Genomic DNA, 11,050 nt, shown 5'->3' on the forward strand with positions numbered 1-11,050 from the left:
ATATGGTATAGAGTATGCTTTACATACCTGACTGTCAACCTTCAATACTAGTCCCAAATGGACTTCTCGTCTTTTCGGATTACTTATCTACAATGAACATATATAGCAATCTAGTATTAGCGACCAAACGTCACAATTCAATTATTTTAATTCACCAAACTATTGGTTAAGTAGTAAGCCTTAATTACACCATAAAGGGTGTAACTTTAACCCTCTTATATAGATAAGTACATCTCCTCTGTCAATTGAATGTCTTTCAGTATATTTATAAAGGGTGTAACCATCTTAGACATTTGTTTAGATACTTTTGCATTTCTTCTCCAATTAGCCTCTACGTGTCTCATACAGTATCTATGCATGGCACTAGGTAGAACAATTTTGACTGCTTCAAACAGTCCCTATTTATTAGTCAAAAAAAATTGATAAATGAACATACATGAGAATAACTGTCAAAAAATAGTGAACTAATTCAGTTCTTAGCAAATGATAAAGAAAATAATAAAATTATAGAATATTGATAGTTCACCTTTTGCATATCTGAGATTAATGTGACCCCTTCTCTATTGTTGAGGCTTAGAGGCTGCTGAAGCAATTCCACAAACTAAAGCCAAGAAGCTTTGCATTCTTTTTCCACGATGGCCCAAGCAATAGGATAAATATGGTTCATTGAGTCTTGACCAACAGCACATAAGAGTTGACCTTTGGCTTTACCTTTCAAAAAAGTTCCATCTAATACAATGAAAGGTCTCAAACCAGATTTAAACCCCTCATTCAGTGCATCAAAACAGATATACATTCTCAAAAACTGTCTTTTTTCTTCAGCTAGTAAAACCTTAAGGCTAACATCACTCCCTATATTACTCTCCAATAGAGCATTTGCATATCCAATAAGCTTTTTATAGTCATCACAAAAACTGCCTTCTATTTTTTCCAAAATCCTCCGTTTAGCTGTCTTACACTTCCCAAAAGAAGCATTAATGTTGAATGAAGTTTTGAGATCAACTCTCATGTCTTTGATCTTATATTTGGGGTTAGCTTGCAACTTTTCCTTGAAGTAGTAAGTAAGTGTAGTTGCTGAAACCTTATAGTTACCACATGGATCATCACATTTATGGTTTCCTGTTCATGTTTTCACACTAACACCAGGACAATTCTTCTCACTAGAAATTAGGCAGACAAAGTTGCACACTTTCTGACAAACAACCCTAAATCTTTTTGAGTCACATTTTTTTATAGTTAGGTTATAGCCATTTGCTAATGCATGCAAGCTAATGAATCTTCTAGCTTTAGCTATATCTTTAAAAGTCATAAACCTATGTAATTCCTTGTATTTAGACAACTTGTCATTGATTATCCTTTTTCTTTCTTTTGCGAGAACCACTAACTCCTCAAAATCATAATCAGAATAATCAGAGTCATTACCACCATAATTATCAGTTTCATTAGAGTTGCAATCACTAGCTTCACTTTCTGCTTCATCAACCTCTACCACAGACTCTTTCAATCTAACTATGTTCTCAATATCAATAGGTAATTCACTATCTTCAACAACAAACAAGTTTATAACATCAAATTTATCATTCATATAAGACAATAATGTTCTAATTCCCTGATCACCTACTATTTCATAGTATTTTCCAGAAGGGAAAGACACAATCAATTGTTGAACACCAAGAAATCCCAATGTACCATTGTATTCGTTCACAATATTTATAAACGATAAGAGATCAGAATCATACCCTTCCCATTTGCGCACTAAATTTCTTGAATATAGTATTTTTTGATCTCTTATCCACTCCCCGCTATAGTGGAATACCAAGTCAATTAGCACCATTTTAGATAATCTGAAATCAGTAAGAATCAAAAAATTAGATAACACAGAAAAAAAGTAATTAAAGCATTTAGGTAATACAAACATGAAGAAATATTTTTGTAAACTCAGAACATCTTAGGAGGCATAAATATACTAAAATTTTGCTCATATAAAGGGTGTAACTTTAACCCTCTTGTTGTACTTATCCCATAGATAGTAAATATTTATCTGTTAGGAGATGTACTTATCTATACATGTATATTTCTCATTATAAATACAGGTTATTCAGGCTCTCAATTCATTGAGCCATTCACTAAAACATTCTTATGATATCAGATTGGCCAGAAAATCCTTTTCTCCAACGTGATATTTCTTTTCCCCCTTCAAAGTTGACTTTGATATTGCAATAGGACTCTATATTTTGGAAACAATACTATCTAATATCATTATTTATTTTTTGTTTGGATATCTCCTGCAAATCTCCATAAATCTTTAAACAATGGCTTCTCAACCCCTGTCCGCATCTGCTACCACTACATCTGTTACTGTCCCACTCATGGCTTCTCAACACTTGTAGGCATCTGCGACCACTGCATCTGTTTTCGTACCACTCATCTCTACCTCTCCAATGACTTCGCTATCTCTTCCAGCATCTCTACCTCCTCTATCATCTCTAAATTTTTCATTTCCCATACCTTCTATCTTTCGTAACCTGCCACCGATTTTTGTTGGACTGTCGTTTCCTTCTTCATATACTGATCTGTCATCCTCTTCTAATTTACAGTCTTTTGCTGCTTTGGCTGTCCCGAAATTACTAATTTGGTAACTATCAAGTTGAATTCTATTGAGGATTATTTTACTTGGCGTACATAATTCACTTCTCTGCTTATATCACATGATTTATTGGGCTTTGTTGATGGCTCTTTTCCATCACCTTCACCACTTCTCCGTGATGCTGCTGGCTCTCCGCAACCAAATCCAGCTCGGCCATCGTTCATGGATATGAATCGACCAGAGTGTTCGTTCTGTTGGGTTCACAGAAGTGTGAATGAAAAATGGAGTAAGAATGGTGGAGAAGAGGAGACACCAATTTGGAAAGTGTACTCCCAAAATTGGAAAGTTCATTAATTCTCCTACATTGGTGGGAGAAAGGAACTTTGGAGTGTTTATAATGATGAACACTTACTCCACATGGTAAGTGAGGCAAGAAATAAGAGATGCCTCGCTCCATCGTCATCGCTCGCTCGGCTCGACTTTGAATTTGGATTTGGAAAATGATCGATCGATGAGATCTATCTTTTTGGATAAAATTTATTTGAATTCCGAAAATAAATTGATGTAGTTTTTCACTGAAATGGTGCACAGTTTCAAAACTGAACTGATGTACTTCTTCAGAACTAATTGTTTCAATGAACTGACACACTTATTCACGAAATGGCATGCCTGTTCAGAACAGTCACAATGTTTGGACGAATAGACATGAATTTTTAGAAAACGTTACACCTTTTAGATGAACCTTTGCCACTTTTCAGAAGAGGCATCTTGTGGCTATAAAATTCTGATTTCATCCACAGGTTTGGATACGAAATTTTCAGATTAAAAACTCTCTTCTTGTCTCAAAAATATTCTGTGTGATTAGTCAAAACATTCTGTGAGTTCGAAGAAATGCCAACCATTTGAGGTACCGCTACTGTTGGTCTGGTTAGCCATTTGAGAAAAAATTCTACAACCTCGGGTACAGTGAGAGGGATTATTTCCTTAAGGAAAATCTATAAATTCAGTCGACTTGGCTATTTTCTGATTCATCTTTAATTTTCTGAAAAAAAATAATTACACCTCTTGGAAAGGTCATTTTGATCTTGTGTTGAGGGTATTTGATACTTCATTGTGTTCTTGTTTATATGTGAACTCGAGTTGAAGTTATTGTTGTAATATACAGATTCTGCATACCCGACTATATTGTGGTAAATAACAATCTTAAGGAAATAAGCACTATTACAGAATTTGTATAGCTTATTTTTGGAGATTAAAGTTTTTACTTTCTACTCCGCCTGAACTTAACTAGTGATTTGGAGTCATAAAAACTTCGTCACAAGTTAAAGATCATTTGGTTGACAATTGGAAGTCATAAAAACTTCATTGTTAACTAAAAACAAGAAGAAAAATTTAAAGTTGCCTAATTTTTTTTTAAGTAGTATTTTGAAAATACTAAGTATTTTTTTCTGTTTTATGGTGACAGAAAAATGGCAACTGAAAGTCAAATGATGGATGCAACAATGTCTGTGGGGGCAACTAATATTGACACATCAAGTTGAACAAATGCTCCGCCAACAATGGCATTGGCGAAGAAGCCCGAAAAATTTTCGGGCATTGACTTTAAGCGGTGGTAGGAAAAGATGTTCTTTTACCTCACCACTTTATGTCTACAACGGTTCACTAGCGAAGATGCTCCTGAGGTGCCCGAGGAAGCCTCAGACAAAGACCTCTTCGTTATTGTAGAAGCTTGGAAACATTCGGACTTCCTTTGCAGGAATTATATTTTGAGTGGTCTCCAAGATGATCTCTACAACGTTTATAGTGGAACCAAGACATCAAAGGAACTGTGGGGGGGTACTTGAACGAAAATATAAGATGAAGGATGCGGGAATTAAAAAATTCCTTGTTGCACGGTTCCTGAACTTCAAAATGATAGATAACAAATCTGTTGTCTCTCAAGTACATGAGTTGCAGGTCATCATACATGATCTCCCAGTATAAGGTATAGCTTAGAAAAATACCTTAGTTGAACAAATTAAGAATGTTCTTAATATTCACATAAACTGTTTTGTAGGTTTAATTGTGAATGATGCTTTCCAAGTAGTAAAGATAGTTGAGAAACTACCACATTTGTGGAAAGACTTTAAAAACTACTTAAAGCATAAATGCAAGGAGATGACTGTCGAAGATCTTTTGTCCGACTGCGTATTAAAGAGGATTATAAAGCTGCCGAGAGAAGGTCAAAAGGGAATTCTACAATTAATGGAGCACATATTGTAGAAGATGACCAAAACAATTCAAAGAAAATAAAGAAAGTTGAACATGGAAGCAATCAACCCAAGAAAAAGTTCAAGAAAAAATGCTTCAATTGTGGCAAAATTGGCCACAAGTCCACAGATTGTCGAGCCCCAAAGAAAGGCAAGAAAAAGGATCAAGCAAATATGATTGAATCCAATAAAGAATGCGTTGATTTGTGTGCTATGTTCTCAGAATGCAACTTGACGGAGAATCCTCGTGAATGGTGGATGGATTTTGGTGCCACCCGCCATGTTTGTGCTAACAAAGAGTTATTTTCGTCATTTGCTCCGGCTCAAGTAGAAGAAATGATCTACATGGCTAACTCCGCTACTGCTAAGGTGGAAGGAACAGGGAAAATATGCTTGAAAATAACTTCGGGCAAGGTCTTGACACTTAACAATGTTTTGTATGTTCCCGAATTACATAGGAACTTAATCTCTATTTCACTTCTAGACAAGAACGGATTCAAATGTGTAACCGTTTCTGAAAAAATTGTAATTAGCAAAGGAGAAATGTATGTAGGAAAAGGCTATCTGACCAAAGTCCTTTATAAGATGAATGTAATGACTGTTGAAATAAATAAAAGTTTGAATTCTTCTTATTTGCTCGAGTCTTATGATTTATGGCATGAATGTTTAGGCCATGTTAATTACAAAATATTACGAAAACTGATTAACTTAGAAGTTTTACCAAACTTTGAGTACAATAAATCAAAGTGTCAAACGTGTAAGTCCATTGAAAATAATTCCAATCCCTTAGACTTAATACACACTGGCATTTGAGATATGAAGTCAACACTATCACGTGGTGGGAAAAAGTATTTCATAACTTTTATTGACGATTGCATAAGATATTGTTATGTCTACTTGCTAAATAGTAAGGATGAAGAAATAGATGCATTTAGTCAATATAAAACTGAAGTTGAAAATCAGATAGACAATAAGATCAAAATGATAAAAAGTGATAGGGGCGGGGAATATGAATCGCCCTTTGCGCAAATATGTGTAGAGAATGGAATAATCCATCAAACTACGGCCCCATATTCACCTCAATCTAATGGAATTGCAGAAAGAAAAAACCAAACTTTGAAGGAAATGATGAATGTCTTACTTATAAGTTCTGGTTTACCGCAAAACTTATGGGGGGAGGCTATCCTTACGGACAATTGTATACTCAAAAGAGTTTCCCATTGTAAGACACAATCAATTCCTTACAAAAATGGAAAGGAAGAAAACCCAACTTGAAATATTTCAAAGTGTGGGGGTGTCTAGAGAAGGTTCAAGTTCCTATATCTAAAAGAATTAAGATAAGACCTAAAATGATGGACTGCGTGTTCATAGGATATGCTAAAAGTAGTAAAGCATGTCGATTTTTGGTTCATAAATCCGAACATCCGGATATTAATGAAAATACGGTAATTGAATCAGACAATGCTGAATTCTTTGAAAATATTTACCCGTGTAAAATTATACATGAATAGTCTAGTGGAGGATCTAAACGACCTCGAGATGAACCAAGTGAGAATGTACATAATGAAGAAAATCCAAGATGTAGTACACGTCAAAGAACGTCAACTTCATTTGGATCGTTTTGTAACATTTCTCTTAGAAAATAAACCTTGAACGTTTAAAGAAGCGATGTCGTCGTCAGACTCATCCTTTTGGAAAGAGGCAGTCAATAGTGAGATAGATTCAATCTTAAGCAACCATACATGGGAATTGGTTGACGTTCCTCCCGGAAATAAACCGTTAGGTTCTAAATGGATCTTCAAAAGGAAAATGAAGGCGGATAGTACTATTGACAAATACAAGACAAGACTTGTAGTAAAGGGCTTCAAATAGAAGGAAGGCCTTGATTACTTTGATACATACTTGCCACTAACAAGGATAACCTCGATTCGAATGTTAATTGTTTTGGCAGTGGTATATCATCTTCAAATTTATCAAATGGATGTGATGACCGCATTCCTAAATGGAGATTTGGAAGAAGAAATATACATGGAACAACCTGAGGGTTTTGTGGTTCCAGGAAAAGAAAATAAGGTGTGTAAACTTGTTAAGTCACTTTATGAACTAAAACAAGCACCTAAGAAATGGCATGCAAAGTTTGACCAAACCATGTTGGCAAACGGATTCAAGATAAATGAATGTGACAAATGTGTATATATTAAAGACACATCAAATCACCGTCATTGTTTATTTATATGTGGATGATATGTTGATCATTAGCAGAGACATTTGTGACATGAATGCAACCAAACGAATGCTCGAGAGCAAGTTTGATATGAAAGACCTTGGAGTTGCAGATGTGATCTTAGGTATTAAAATCCATCGAACTCCACAAGGGTTAGCATTGTCACAGTCTCATTATATCGAAAAAGTACTTAACAAGTTCAAGTATATGGAATTTGGTATTGCCAAGACTCCATTTGATGTGAACTTTGCAATTCGAAAGAATAAAGGTTAAAATGACTCGCAATTGGAGTACGCAAGAGTATTGGGATGTTTAATGTATATAATGAACTGTACACAACTAGACATAGCATGCGCTATCAGTAAATTGAGTCGGTACACGAGTAATCCCAACAAAACTTATTGGATGGCATTGAAAAGGGTTTTGGGGTATCTTAAATACACTCAAGATTATGCTTTGAATTATAATAAATATCCTACGGTACTTAAAGGATATAGTGATGCAAATTGGATCACCGGATCGAACGAAGTAAAATCCACAAGTGGATATGTATTTACTATCGGTGAAGGAGCAGCTTCTTGGAAATCATCCAAACAGACTTGTATCGCTCGCTCTACAATGGAATCTGAATTTATCACATTAGATAAAGCTGATGAAGAAGTAGAATGGCTCCAAAATTTCTTGAAAGATATTCCGTATTGGCCCAAGCCAGTGGCACCAGTATGTATACACTGTGATAGCCATGCGACAATAGGTAGGGCAGGGAGCATGATGTACAATGGTAAATCTCATCACATACGACGGAGATATAATACCGTTAGAGAACTCCTCTCTAGTGGAATTATCACTATAGACTATGTAAAGTCAAAGGATAATGTGTCGGATCCACTTACAAAATGCCTATCTAGAGAAGGAGTAGAAAGGACATCCAAGAAAATGGGTTTAAAGCCTAGGACAAGTCAGTATGGCGGTAAATCTACCTAGCAGACTGGAGATCCCAAGAGCTAGGTTCAAGAAGATCAAACAAAGTTGTGTCTGGTAGGTTCAACATTGTCAATTACCCAACCCATTCTCATAATATAGACAATGTACAGTAAACTAGGATAAGACTTAAGGTGAAAAGTCTTTTAATGATTATCTAAATTTGGTAGATTTGACCAAATAGTTTAATCTACAGGATTGAACATTTAGAAATCACCTATGCAAGGGTGAAGTGGAAGCTGCTTCAAGGAGAATGTTAGTAAAGGCCTATTCTCTAAGCTCTCATGAAACCGGGACGTGTTCATGGCTGAAAAGAACAAAACTATGAGAACCATAAATGTTAAAAGTCTGGTTGTGTGACATGTATTGTCTAGGTGTACAATAAAGCTCGACGGTTCAAAGATATCAAATCTATCAGTTGACCGAGTACATCCGATGCATGTTCACTACGGAAAGTTTAAAGGGAAACCCACTTATCCAGATGCAATCAGTCTTTGCTTGATGATCACATACTTGTCCGTAAAAGTTTTATGAAAAATATCCATTCCTCATTCATGTGGGGGATTTTTGGGTTCATAGAAGTGTGAATGGATAATGGAGAAAAAATGGTGGAGAAGAGGAGACACCAATTTGGAAAGTGTACTCCCAAAACTGGAAAGTTCACTAATTCTCCCACATTGGTGGGAGAAGGGAACTTTGGAGTGTTCATAATGATGAACACTTACTCCACATGGTAAGTAAGGAAAGAAATAAGAGATGCCTCACACCATCGTCGTCGTCGCTCGCTCAGCTCGGCTTCAGATTTGGATTTGGATTTGTCAAATGATCGATCGATGAGATCTATTTTTTTGGACAAAATTTATTTGAATTCTGAAAATACCAACAGTAACGCAGTAAATATTTTTTGTGTTTAATACTCCATTTATATGATTTAAGTTTCATTACGAAAGCAACGAAAGCATGCTTGCAGAAGCTATTTCGAACAAATGCTTCAGATAAAGTTTCAAACTGATGTAATTTTTCACTGAAATGGTGCGCAGTTTCGAAACTGAACTGATGTAATGTTTCAGTAAACTGATGCACTGCTTTAGAACTAATGCATTGTTTCAATGAACTGACACACTTATTCAAGAAATGGCATGCCTATTCAGAACAGGCATAATGTTTGGACGAATAGACATGAATTTTCAGAAAAGATTACACCTTTTAGATGAACCTTTGCCACTTTTCAAAAGAGGCATTTTATGGCTATAAAAATCTGGTTTCATCCACAGGTTTGGATATGAAATTTTCAGATTAAAAACTCTCTTCTTGCCTCAAAAATATTCTGTGTGATCAATCAAAATGTTCTGTGAGTTTGAAGAAATTTCAACCGTTTGAGGTACCGCTACTGTTGGTCTGGTTAGCCATTTTATTCTGGAAAGAAAAATTTCACAACCTCAGGTACAGTGAGGGAGATTATTTCCTTAAGGAAAATCCGTGAATTCGGACGACTTGGCTATTTTCTGTTTCATCTTTAATTTTCTGAAAAAAATAATTACACCTCTTGGAAAGGTCATTTTGATCTTGTGTTGAGGGTATTTGATACTTCATTGTGTTATTGTTTATACTTGAACTCGAGTTGAAGTTGTTGTTGTAATATACAGATTCTGCATACCCGACTATATTGTAGCAAATAACACGTTCTTGAATTTTTGCTATATTGTCTCGTGAAGTACTTGTTGATGTCCACCTTTTACCTACTTCATATGATATTTGGCTATCCCTTCATAGGAGGTTTATGGATGCTAGTCAAGCAAAAGCTGTCGAATTAAAACGTATACTTACAACCTTGAAGAAAACTGATTCTATGTCTGTTGATCAGTATCTGCAGGAAGCCAAACAATTGGTTGATTCACTTGCTGCAATAAATTCACCAGTTTCTAATCGAGATTTTATGGACTATGTGCTCCTTAGATTACGTACCGAGTATGATAGACTGATGGGTATCATAACTCACTTCCCTGTCCATATATCTCTCGAAGATTTATGCTCCAAGTTTCTTCTCCATGAATAGAGGTTAAAGAAATCTCATGAACTCGACTTACCTGTGTCACATCATGCATTCAGTACACAATCCGTGCCATCAGAATCCTCTGAGGTATCTGGAAATTTTACTTCATCCCAAGGTAATCATGGTCGGAGCCGAGGTTTATATTCTCGTGGTGGAAGAGGTCATAGATATGGTCATGGTCAATACGCTAATCAGAATAATATTACACGCAGTGGTTATACTGGTCAGTCTTGGTCTGGTATTGGTGGTGTATCTTCTAACCCCTATAATTCATAATCTGTTAGTCCATCATCACCATCTAATGGGATATTAGGTCCTCCACCCTCTTCTACTACTTGTGAAATTTGTAAATCTCCTGGTCATACTGCGCTGCAATGTCATAATCATTTTAATCATTCATTTATTGCTAATGATCTTCCCAAGTCTTTTGCTACGATGTCAGTTGGTGAAACAAATGATGCTACTTGGTATTTTGATTTCGCTGATCTCAAGGTAACTTTATACAAAAATCCCCTTACTCTGGTTTTGATCGTGTTTTGGTAGGAAATGGCACATTGCTTAATATTGCTAACATAGTCTATTCTAAAATACCTTTTGCATCTCGTCCTCTACACTTGAACTCTATGTTCCATGTTCCTTAACTTCGTCATAACCTTATTTCTGTTAAATGGTTATGTAAAGATAATGATTGTACTGATAACTTTGGCTCCTCTTCTATTTCTGTGAAGGACAAAACTTCGGGGTAAACTCTTCTTCAAGTCAACAGTAAGGGTGATGTTTATCCTTTATCCTCTTCACCTATGTCCTCTCATCCTCAAGCATTTGTTGTTGTGTGTAAATCTGGTGATGTATGACATCGTCGTTTAGGCCACAGTGGAGCTCGTATTTTGGATAGTCTTAGAAAACATCATCATATTAGTTTAGTTAATTATTTTAGCGATAGTTGTGTTTCTTGT

The sequence above is a fragment of the Capsicum annuum genome, chromosome 2, assembly GCF_002878395.1.
Source record: "Capsicum annuum cultivar UCD-10X-F1 chromosome 2, UCD10Xv1.1, whole genome shotgun sequence".
Taxonomy (NCBI): domain Eukaryota; kingdom Viridiplantae; phylum Streptophyta; class Magnoliopsida; order Solanales; family Solanaceae; genus Capsicum; species Capsicum annuum.